Genomic DNA, 9,673 nt, shown 5'->3' with positions numbered 1-9,673 from the left:
AATGTGAAGAAAATTGTATTTAGATGAACTTTTAATACAACATTCTTTCCTCGTCTTATCAAACGTAGCGAATTCACATACTATCGATCACAGTTAATTACCGTACTTCACACCATTTCAATAGTTACTTTCAAAGCAGTTTCATTTATACTATGGTTATGGCACAGTCGATATCCCTAATGTCACTTAATAAGCAAAACATTTTCAAAGCAACATTCAAAAATATAGTTCGGGCTTTTCAAATTTCTATTGTGTTATGGTGCATAATGGAACGCAAGACGTCATACTATTCGCCTCCGAAAATGCGTGAAGAAATAATGAAATGCATAACAGATTGTTCTTTCGTCGAAGAATTGAATTCTGCATATAATCCTTCAAATAAATACTATGTGAAGTTCTACAGCAAAGGAAGGAGTATTATTGAGAAGGTAAAAAAGAGTTTAGCTGTCGAGAAGGACCTTGTGATGCCAACTACGCACTCGGATGCACAAGAACAAGATAGTGATGAAGAAAGTGATGAGATAAAATATAATGAACTAAATAGCGATACTAATAAAGACGAGAGTGAAGAGGACCGACTTCCGGAAAACCTTCACAGTACGCATTCTTACGAAGGCGCACGATTCATAACAATCAGAGCATAATTCGGTAGGTACGTAAGGGAAAAAATAGTTACACTAATTTTAAAAGCATTAATTAGCATTAATTCGTCTTAATTAGCTTTATTTGTCTCTTTTCAGCTGTCAAATCAGTCGGATTATGTTTATTTTAGATAAGATTCTTTATTTGCCATAAATGCAGTGTCATGTGACAGATGTTACAAAAAATTTAGTTTACCATGCATTTAAATTACATAAATCATGCAAAATTTATAAAATTTAAAATATAAAAGTGTTAACACAAAGGTCCTATTATGAAATTAATTGTTGTACAGATTTAAATAAATGTCATTAAGTTAATTCGCATAAACCAAATTCAAATTATCAAAAGTCAATAAAAATTATAGAAAACTAATAAAATAAAAATAGAAGTATAACAAAAAAAATATATTATTTAGAAACAATAGTCTTTTTATTTGACTTTCATTTGACCTCTAAAGGTAATCTGTTTATCCAAATTGTCGTTGCCAAATACCGTTTATAATAAATAATTTAATTATTCCATAATAATGAAGGTCACTAACCCCCATCATGTTTATTAGAAGCATAAACTATACAAACTTAATAAGAGAAATTAACAATTAACAAAATGTTATTTGTAGGTATGTATCTTATTGGGCGTGACTACTCTTAGTGATCACCCACAGTTTGGACATTCATTACCGTACTACAAAATTTCAATATTAAAATTTTAATACAAACTAAGCAAAGGCAAAGGTATAAACGCTATTCAACCTGGTCTAGGAGATTTTTTTTTAATTATAAAAAATTAGCAACTGCAAAGCTAAAATATTCAAATTTGTTTTGTATAATTAATAGCATAACGTTTCATTTAAAAATAAAAAAAATACCTTATATACCCAATTGGGCCTGTGCCCAGCAGTGGGACGTATATAGGCTGTTTATGTTATGTTATGTTATATACCCAATTATTATAATTTATGTTTTTTGTAAGTATACAAAGAGGTCCGTATTGCTCTATGACTAAGATATGTTGCTTCCCACGTAGGCGCTAATATGATGTCCAATTTGTAAGTGGGTATGTGACATAGAGCAACATGTCCATCCGCGGTGATGAGGTCTGCTCATGAACCTATCCTTTTTTAGTGGACATTGGCCTAGATCAAATCATTAATTGGTGACAAACGCGTACAGTTATCTCAGAAACAGTAGAATTCGCACCGGCACAACAGCAATATCTTTCAAAGATAGATTTTACTGACCGATTATCCAACGATAAAGTTTGCCTCTGGCACAACTCGGAATGCGCCAGTCCTGAAACGCTAAATCAATCCGCGACCGCGTACCAGACATGGTTTGAAGCTCGAATCTGCAAAGTTATAAGCACACGCGTACTGAAGTTGAGCTGTAAGATCCGCCAAGTCCGGCAAACGCATAATGAGCAACGCCAGCTTAGACAATGTACATCTGGTAGAAATACTGAAAGGGCAACTAGAGAAGCGAATGCCACAGTTCGTTAGTCGAACTCAGAGCTACCGAATGCCGAATTGAAGGCAAAGCACCCAGTTTGTTTAGATTACCCATACATTCTTTGCCTTAAAGGCATGCAACGAGGTCTTATACAATGACGGTGGAATGTACGCGCAATCTAAACAAACTGGGTGCCTTGGCTTCAATTCGGCCACACTGGGTTGGGCTAACGAACTCGCGAGGGAGGAATAACGCCTTACGGAGCTAGCAAAAGTATCACAATTCAAGATGTTAATGAAGATAATATGTTAATCGTGTTACTAATGATGTTAATCCAAAGAGTTCGTTTCTTGTAATATTCGTGATAATACGACGAGAATAGTAAAGTAGGTAAATAACATATAAAAAAAGGAACAGTGCTAGTCTTTTGTTTCCAGAATACTTCTTTATCGTGAATTAATAATATCTACCATGCATAAATAATTTAGATTTAAGTAGCTTTAAATGCGAATAATGTTTGAAATGATATGAAAGCTTGGAAAAATTTAAATCACATTTTATTTAAAATACTGTTTTAATCAATAGTAACACATTTATTATAAATAAATCAATGGTTTTAATTGTATAATAAATAAACATTAAGAATAGTACCTAACCTATATCTTATTTTTATAGATATTAAATCTCAATCGTCTTTTGCCTCTGTAATCGTTTCTTTCTTTGTGCAATAAAATAATATTTAAATAGAAAACGTATTAGTAAACTCCAGGGATGCCAAATGTAATTACGTCTATCTTTGAAAATGGAGCTCTCAAAAAATATCTGTGGAGGGGAAATTTATTGAATGTTTCCAGTAAATTTCAGTAAATTACTCAATGTTTCCGTAATTTTGGTTTTCACAATTACATTTACAGTGCAGGAAACTTTACGTCTGTAGGTAAAGTAATAAAAATTAATAAAACCTTCGAGAAAGAAAACTAAATCAGCCTAAATCAATATTGCTGGAGCGCGTATCGATAACATTAAGTACGGGTTGACTGTTTTTAATTATATAAACACTCTCCATTCTATCACTACGATTATACGAATATATTATTATTTCTAAAGATTCGAATAACTTACATAAACATACATACATAAACTCACGCCTATTTCCCACCGGGGTAAGCAGAGACTTAGAATTCCATTTGCTTCGTTCCTGACACAGTTCTCTTGCTTCCTTCACATTCATCAATCGCTTCATACACGCACGTCGTTCCACACACGGCGGCACGGTTGGTGGAGCTTCCATTTAATTCATAAATATCCCAACGCAAGTACCAGGAGTTCAGCAAACTAGAGGATATTAATGCATCATGCAGGGTGGTTGCTTAGCAACGCGAGAGGCGTCGCGACGGCGCGCCGGGCGTCGTCGGGACGCGACGACACGTGACGCATCAGGCTTCCAGCTTCGTTATTACCTACCAGTATTGGAAAAGCTTTCACATTGACAAAGGGGATGATTCACCGCGGCTAAGTGGGTAAAAAAGTAGGAAAAACGGTAAATTAATTTTATCTCCCTTGTGAAATTCGTTGGAATACTTATTTACGTAACAGATTACAAAATTGTACTAAATTGTAAGTAGAACTTAAAATTGTATTGAGTTATCTTTTGTAGGACTGTAAAAAGGTGTTAGAAACCAATCATATTATGCTTATACATTGTTTTTAATTAAGCTTGCCTCGTAACACTTATTATTTTTGTCAACGAATATATGTATGTATAGGTATTACATTTGGATCCCAATAATTTCGTATTTACAACACTAAAAGTTGCTTCCAATCAGAATGTCCAAATATATTTCTAGTAAAATTGAAGTTTAGAGTGGTCAGATAAAAGCGGCGAAGAAAGTCTATCCTTAGACTTTACCGATCTTCGTGAGACAGAAATTGTAAATATACAATGAAACAAGCGCATAAATTGGGGCTCAAAACGAGATCGTGTAGAAGCCTTCTATTTATTGACACACGGGTAGACGTTCCATTCTGAATCAGTTTGTTTTCAATTCATGTTTGATGTCGCAGTAACATACATATTTACCTAATCGTTTGCATTTTTTTTTACATCAATTTTTATCTTGGTTTTTTAGTCGCGTCATGTCGATCACTGTTCTTCAGAATTCACATTCATACATAATATAAGATCACGCCTATTTCCCATCGGGGTAGGCAGAGACCCCGGAATTCCACTATGATTCTGACCCACCATGTTCGGTTAATGTCATCAATGTCTTCATTCATTCTCGCCGGTTTACAGTACTGAGGGAAGTTTTATTACTGCGACCTCAGAGTGTTCGCCTAGGCTTTTGTCGATGAATGAAACTTTCGGCAAACAATTACATCGATGAATGGTTTATCGAAGTACAGTTCTGGCTTCTTTCTCTTCCGTCTACCACTTACATCTGCATCATAAATTAATTTAGTTGTTTTTTCTTTGCAACATATCTATCTATTATTATCTTCGTGTCTACGGAGGAATATAATACTTAATACGATAATAAGGGATTCCTCTCTTCTACCCTAGAGCGTCACTCGGAAAACTTGTTATTGGTGTATGATAGATGATTTGATAAACTGTTAGTTCAAACTAAATTGTTTTAGTGTAAATGTGGCCCTGTGTGTGACCGGCTTATTCGAGCGCCGTGCCGGTCCCATTCCCAGTACCGGACTTGCACCAATGGATTATTAATTTATCTTAAGTGCAATTTTCTCAAAGCTTGACCATACGGCTCACCACCCATAACGTTAGTCTAACAGAAAGCTCAGGTGAAGCGTGAGTACTCAGTTCATTGCAATGTATGAACTCTGGCAAGCTCAATAAATAATATCGTGAGCTTATGTTCAAATTCAAAATTCAAATATATATTTTATTGCACCAATACATACATTACATTACATTGAACAAATAAGAATGAATGCGTATTATGCGTATTTATATAATATCAATCAATAAATAGCTACGTTTATTTGATTGCTCAGAATTGCTGTGGTTTTGATTGATAAATATTTTCAGTCAATTAATTACAGCTGCAATTGAGAAACTAATTAACTGTCGGTGGTTTTGATGTAACTCCATTTTATTTACCCTTGTGGGTTAATTGAAATGCAATTTATGTTATTTAATTAGGTACCTCATCATCATCAATTTAAGAGCCACGCTCTTGTCGGTGCAGCATTTTTCAAGCTACTTTTTTAGGGAAATATAGGGCAGTGGTTTCCCTCTTGCCTTCCGCTCCTCAGTACTCTGTCTGACGCAAGTGGGATGGTGCCCAGAGTAGTCTATTACAAATCCATACTAGGATTCCTGTCCTCCGCCTCTGAATAGTAGGTACTGACAGTTACCGCTGCCCTCTGTCAGGTTCCAGGTACCTACTTAGTCTTAAAAAAGTTATTTACACTACACCTACCAACAATATTATTACTTATACTACTTCAAATCAATCAGGAAAATAATAGGGTGTTTGACTGGGTCAAAGATAAATGATGCTAATGTAAAAATAACCTCATTTTACTTTTCGACTTATTTTCGAATTTTCATTTACGACGACGTTTGACAGCTTTTATCGATGACGTCACCGTACTGTATTTTCATACAAACTCCAAAGTAAACTTTCGTTTTGACGTTTCTAGGATGTCAAGTACCTAATCTATTAATTACGGAATTTTAAAATTTCGTCTGTTTCATAAACGCCTACTACTTACTTATTTTCCGAATCAGATAAAATTTGAAAATGGAATTGTCACGTACCTAAGGGTACCTACGTGACAATTCCAATTTCAAAAGCTTGTTGGTCTCCATGGATTAATCCATCAACCGTTTTTCGCTATCGTCTTGTTTAACTTTGCATAAATTAACAAATATCTGTAATGCAGATTTAATGGATTCTAATTTTGTTGACAGTTGCATAATCTGAATCCCCTTCTTCACAACTAAACAAAGATTTCATTCGTGAAATTAAATAGGAGTGTTTCGAAATTTTAATCCATTAGCGAAAATAAAAGTAGCTTGGTAAAAATTATGCTTCGTAAGCAAGCACTTAGGGGGTTCAAACTAGAGCATTTGATTGATTGAAATCCTCTTTTTAATCAGCCTCATTTCATGAAAGCATAACAAAGATGACTTTATTTTATACTAACTTTGGCCCGCGGCTTCGCTCGCTTTAAATTCGAGGTGACACGGTTCCCTTTTACTAATTTATACATTTTTAGCGCACAACCATAAAAACTACAAAATGTCACACGTAAAATATCACCCCCTTTTGGGGTAGGGCTGACTTTCAAAACAAAAAATTTTTAACAAAAAAAAACCGACTTCAAACGCAAAACTAAAAAGCAATAAATAAATTTACTTCGCACAAAGTAATTAGTACGTATTTTCAATTAGTTAATTAATTTTATAAATCTGAAGCCGGTGCCAAGGAAATGCTACAACGAAGTACCGATTCATATATTTTTCAATACTGATTGTTTTGTAATTTTTTGTTTGACATTGTTTTGTAATTGCTTTGATATAGGTATTAAACAATATTGTGTGTACAAAGTAATTTGATATTGTAGTAGGGTTGTTGTAGCATTTACTTGGCACCGACTTCAGATTTATAAAATTAATTAACTAATTGAAAATACGTACTAATTACTTTGTGCGAAGTAAATTTATTTATTGCTTTTTAGTTTTGCGTTTGAAGTCGGTTTTTTTTTGTTAAAAATTTTATTTTATTTTACGATTTTAAGTGATGGTTAGACTGAGCAAGGATGCAGACAGACAGATTTTCTGATTTATATTGATATATAATAATATATGATTAGTAGTGATCACAATTATTATTGATGAACATGTTTACACACACACACACACGCACACACACACGCACACACACACACACACACACACACACATACACACATGTGGTTGTCAGTGGAAGCTGCTATCATACACACTCACGCACACATATAGATACAGTAGATTTCGCGTGGTTCGCTCGCTGCTAAAGCAGCTCGCGTGTCCTGTTTATTCGAAACTGTCCCTCTTCGTATGGCGGCCATCTTGTTTTTCCGCCATTTTGTTTTTTTTCACCGGCGACAGAATTTGACCAAGATTTAAATGGGTGTCGTGGAAACAAACAAAATCCAGGTGCAATAGGTTTGCCAGGCCGTAGGATGTCTCCCTGATTGGGAGCAGTTTTCAAAGATGACGTTCCGATCACACCCCTATACATCAATTTTACCTTTGAGACATTTTCTGGAAAAACAAAATTTTGTATGGCGGCCATCTTGTTTTTTCGCCATTTTGTATTTTTTTCACCGGCCATTAAATTAGACCAAGATTTAAATAGGTTTCGTGAAAGAAAAATTGGTTCAGGTGCGATAGTTTCGCCAGGCCGTAGGGTATCACCCTGATGCGGAGCAGTTTTCGAAAATCGGGAAGTATTTCCATACTTAACATGACGATCCGATCACAACCCCGATATATATTTTATACCCCGAGACATTTTCTGAAAAAACAAAATTGTGTATGGCGGCCATCTTGTTTTTCCGCCATTTTGTTTTTTTTTCACGCGCTATGGAATTTGACCAAGATTTAAATAAGTGCTCTGAAAGAAATATTGGTTCACGTGCGATAGTTTTGCCAGGCCGTAGAGTATCTCTCTGATGCGGAGCAGTTTTTGGTGACCAGAAAGTATTTCCGTACTCTACATGACGTTTTGAGTAAGCGCCCCATACATTATTTTTACCCAAAGGGGCTTCTTCCAAAATCGACAATTTTTTGTATGGCGGCCATCTTTTTTTTCCGCCATTTTGTTTTTTTGCACCTGCGATTGGATTTGATCAAGATTTAAATACGTTTCGTGAAAGAAAAATTGCTCCAGGTTGTATAGTTTTGCCAGGCCATAGGGTGTCTCCCTGATGCTGACCAGTTTTCGAAGGTCGGGAAGTTTTCCCGAAGCCTAAAGATCGATCCGATCAATATGACTTTACAAACGCACTAGTCGCTCCTACGATTTTTGAAAATTCCCCTCGATTTCTCTGGTCTTCCATCATCAGATCCTGACTTCCTTGACATGGGACCCCCTTGGGTATATCTCCTTTCAAACAAAAAAAGAATTATCAAAATCGGTTCATATACGACGAAGATATGCCCGAACAAACATAAAAAAAAAAAAAAAAAAAAAAAAAAAAAAAAAAAAAAAAAAATATATATACGGTCGAATTGAGAACCTCCTCCTTTTTTGAAGTCGGTAAAAATGATGCACAAATTTTGGGTAGTCACAAATAGTTCGCATACCAATTTTTAGCTTTCTACTTCCACCCTCATTTTAGGGAAGTGGGGGGTTAGAAAGAGACAAAAAGTACCCTACGTCACTCTCCATCCCTTCAACTATCTCCATTTAAAAAATCATGTCAATTCGTTGCTCCGTTTTCCGGTGAAAGACAAAAAAACAGACACGCACTGTGTCATATTTATACTATAAGTTTTATATAAGATACAACTTTCTTCTATATATAAAATAACGTTGTTTTCCTTTTCACGACTACTAAAGGTAGATAAAGCAAGAAAAGTACATCAGGATCGTAGCAAATAGAAATGTATTTACTCCATAGTCTCTGCTTACCCAGGTGGGAAATATGCTTGAGAGTACACGTATGTGTTAACCACATATTATACATTTTTATTTCACCTTTACTTAACACATTTTTAAAAACCACTATAAGTACGTTTTACAACCTAATTTCATTAGTTCAAGTGTTTCCTTTACAGGAAGTACCTGGTCTAAGATTTTCTAGTGTAAATCCTGCCTGCACTTGTATAAGAGCTCGGTGTAAGACTTAGAAATCCACCTGGGAAGGCCATGTAATTATCGTGCTTAACACTCCGTTGCCGAAAGCGGGAAGTACTCCCGACTCCGCGTCGCGACATATTTACGTACTCCGCGACTGCAACTTGGGGGCAATTTAGAACTTGATTATGAGGTCTAACCAACTATGCTGCCATCTTGTAATTAGCGTTTATGCCCCACGACATTCCGGGGCCATTTTGAGGCAAGTATCCTAAAGATGCTATGAGAAACTTTGTTTATGATCTCTTGAAGTATCCTTATCAAGCATCACGCCTGTAAAAATTGCGTTAGATTAAAGACAATGATAAATGAAAAACCCGTGTTTGGGACCTATAACCTTGAATATCGTCACTCGCGAACACGAAACATTTTATAAAATGTCAAAAGAAAGCTCAGTATATACAAATTTTATGCTTATTAGCTCTCATTTCGAGGTTTGTTGCTTTATTTGCGTATCTTTTATTTTTCCCTAGATACAGAAGCTGAAATAAGAAATTTATCTTGAAATAGATTGATCAATAAGCTCGTCAGTCATTAAATGTTAAATGTATTTACTCGAAATACATTCTTTATATTCGTGTAAGTAATAATAAATATTTATGTACGCGGCTCATTAGTCGACCTTTATATAAATTCATTACTAAATTGTATTTGAAAATTTCGAGGTATTAATTTTCTGGACCTATAGGTAGAAATTTGTAATTAGCA

Source organism: Pectinophora gossypiella, chromosome 15 (genome assembly GCF_024362695.1).
Source record: "Pectinophora gossypiella chromosome 15, ilPecGoss1.1, whole genome shotgun sequence".
Taxonomy (NCBI): domain Eukaryota; kingdom Metazoa; phylum Arthropoda; class Insecta; order Lepidoptera; family Gelechiidae; genus Pectinophora; species Pectinophora gossypiella.
This window is presented reverse-complemented; position numbering follows the sequence as displayed.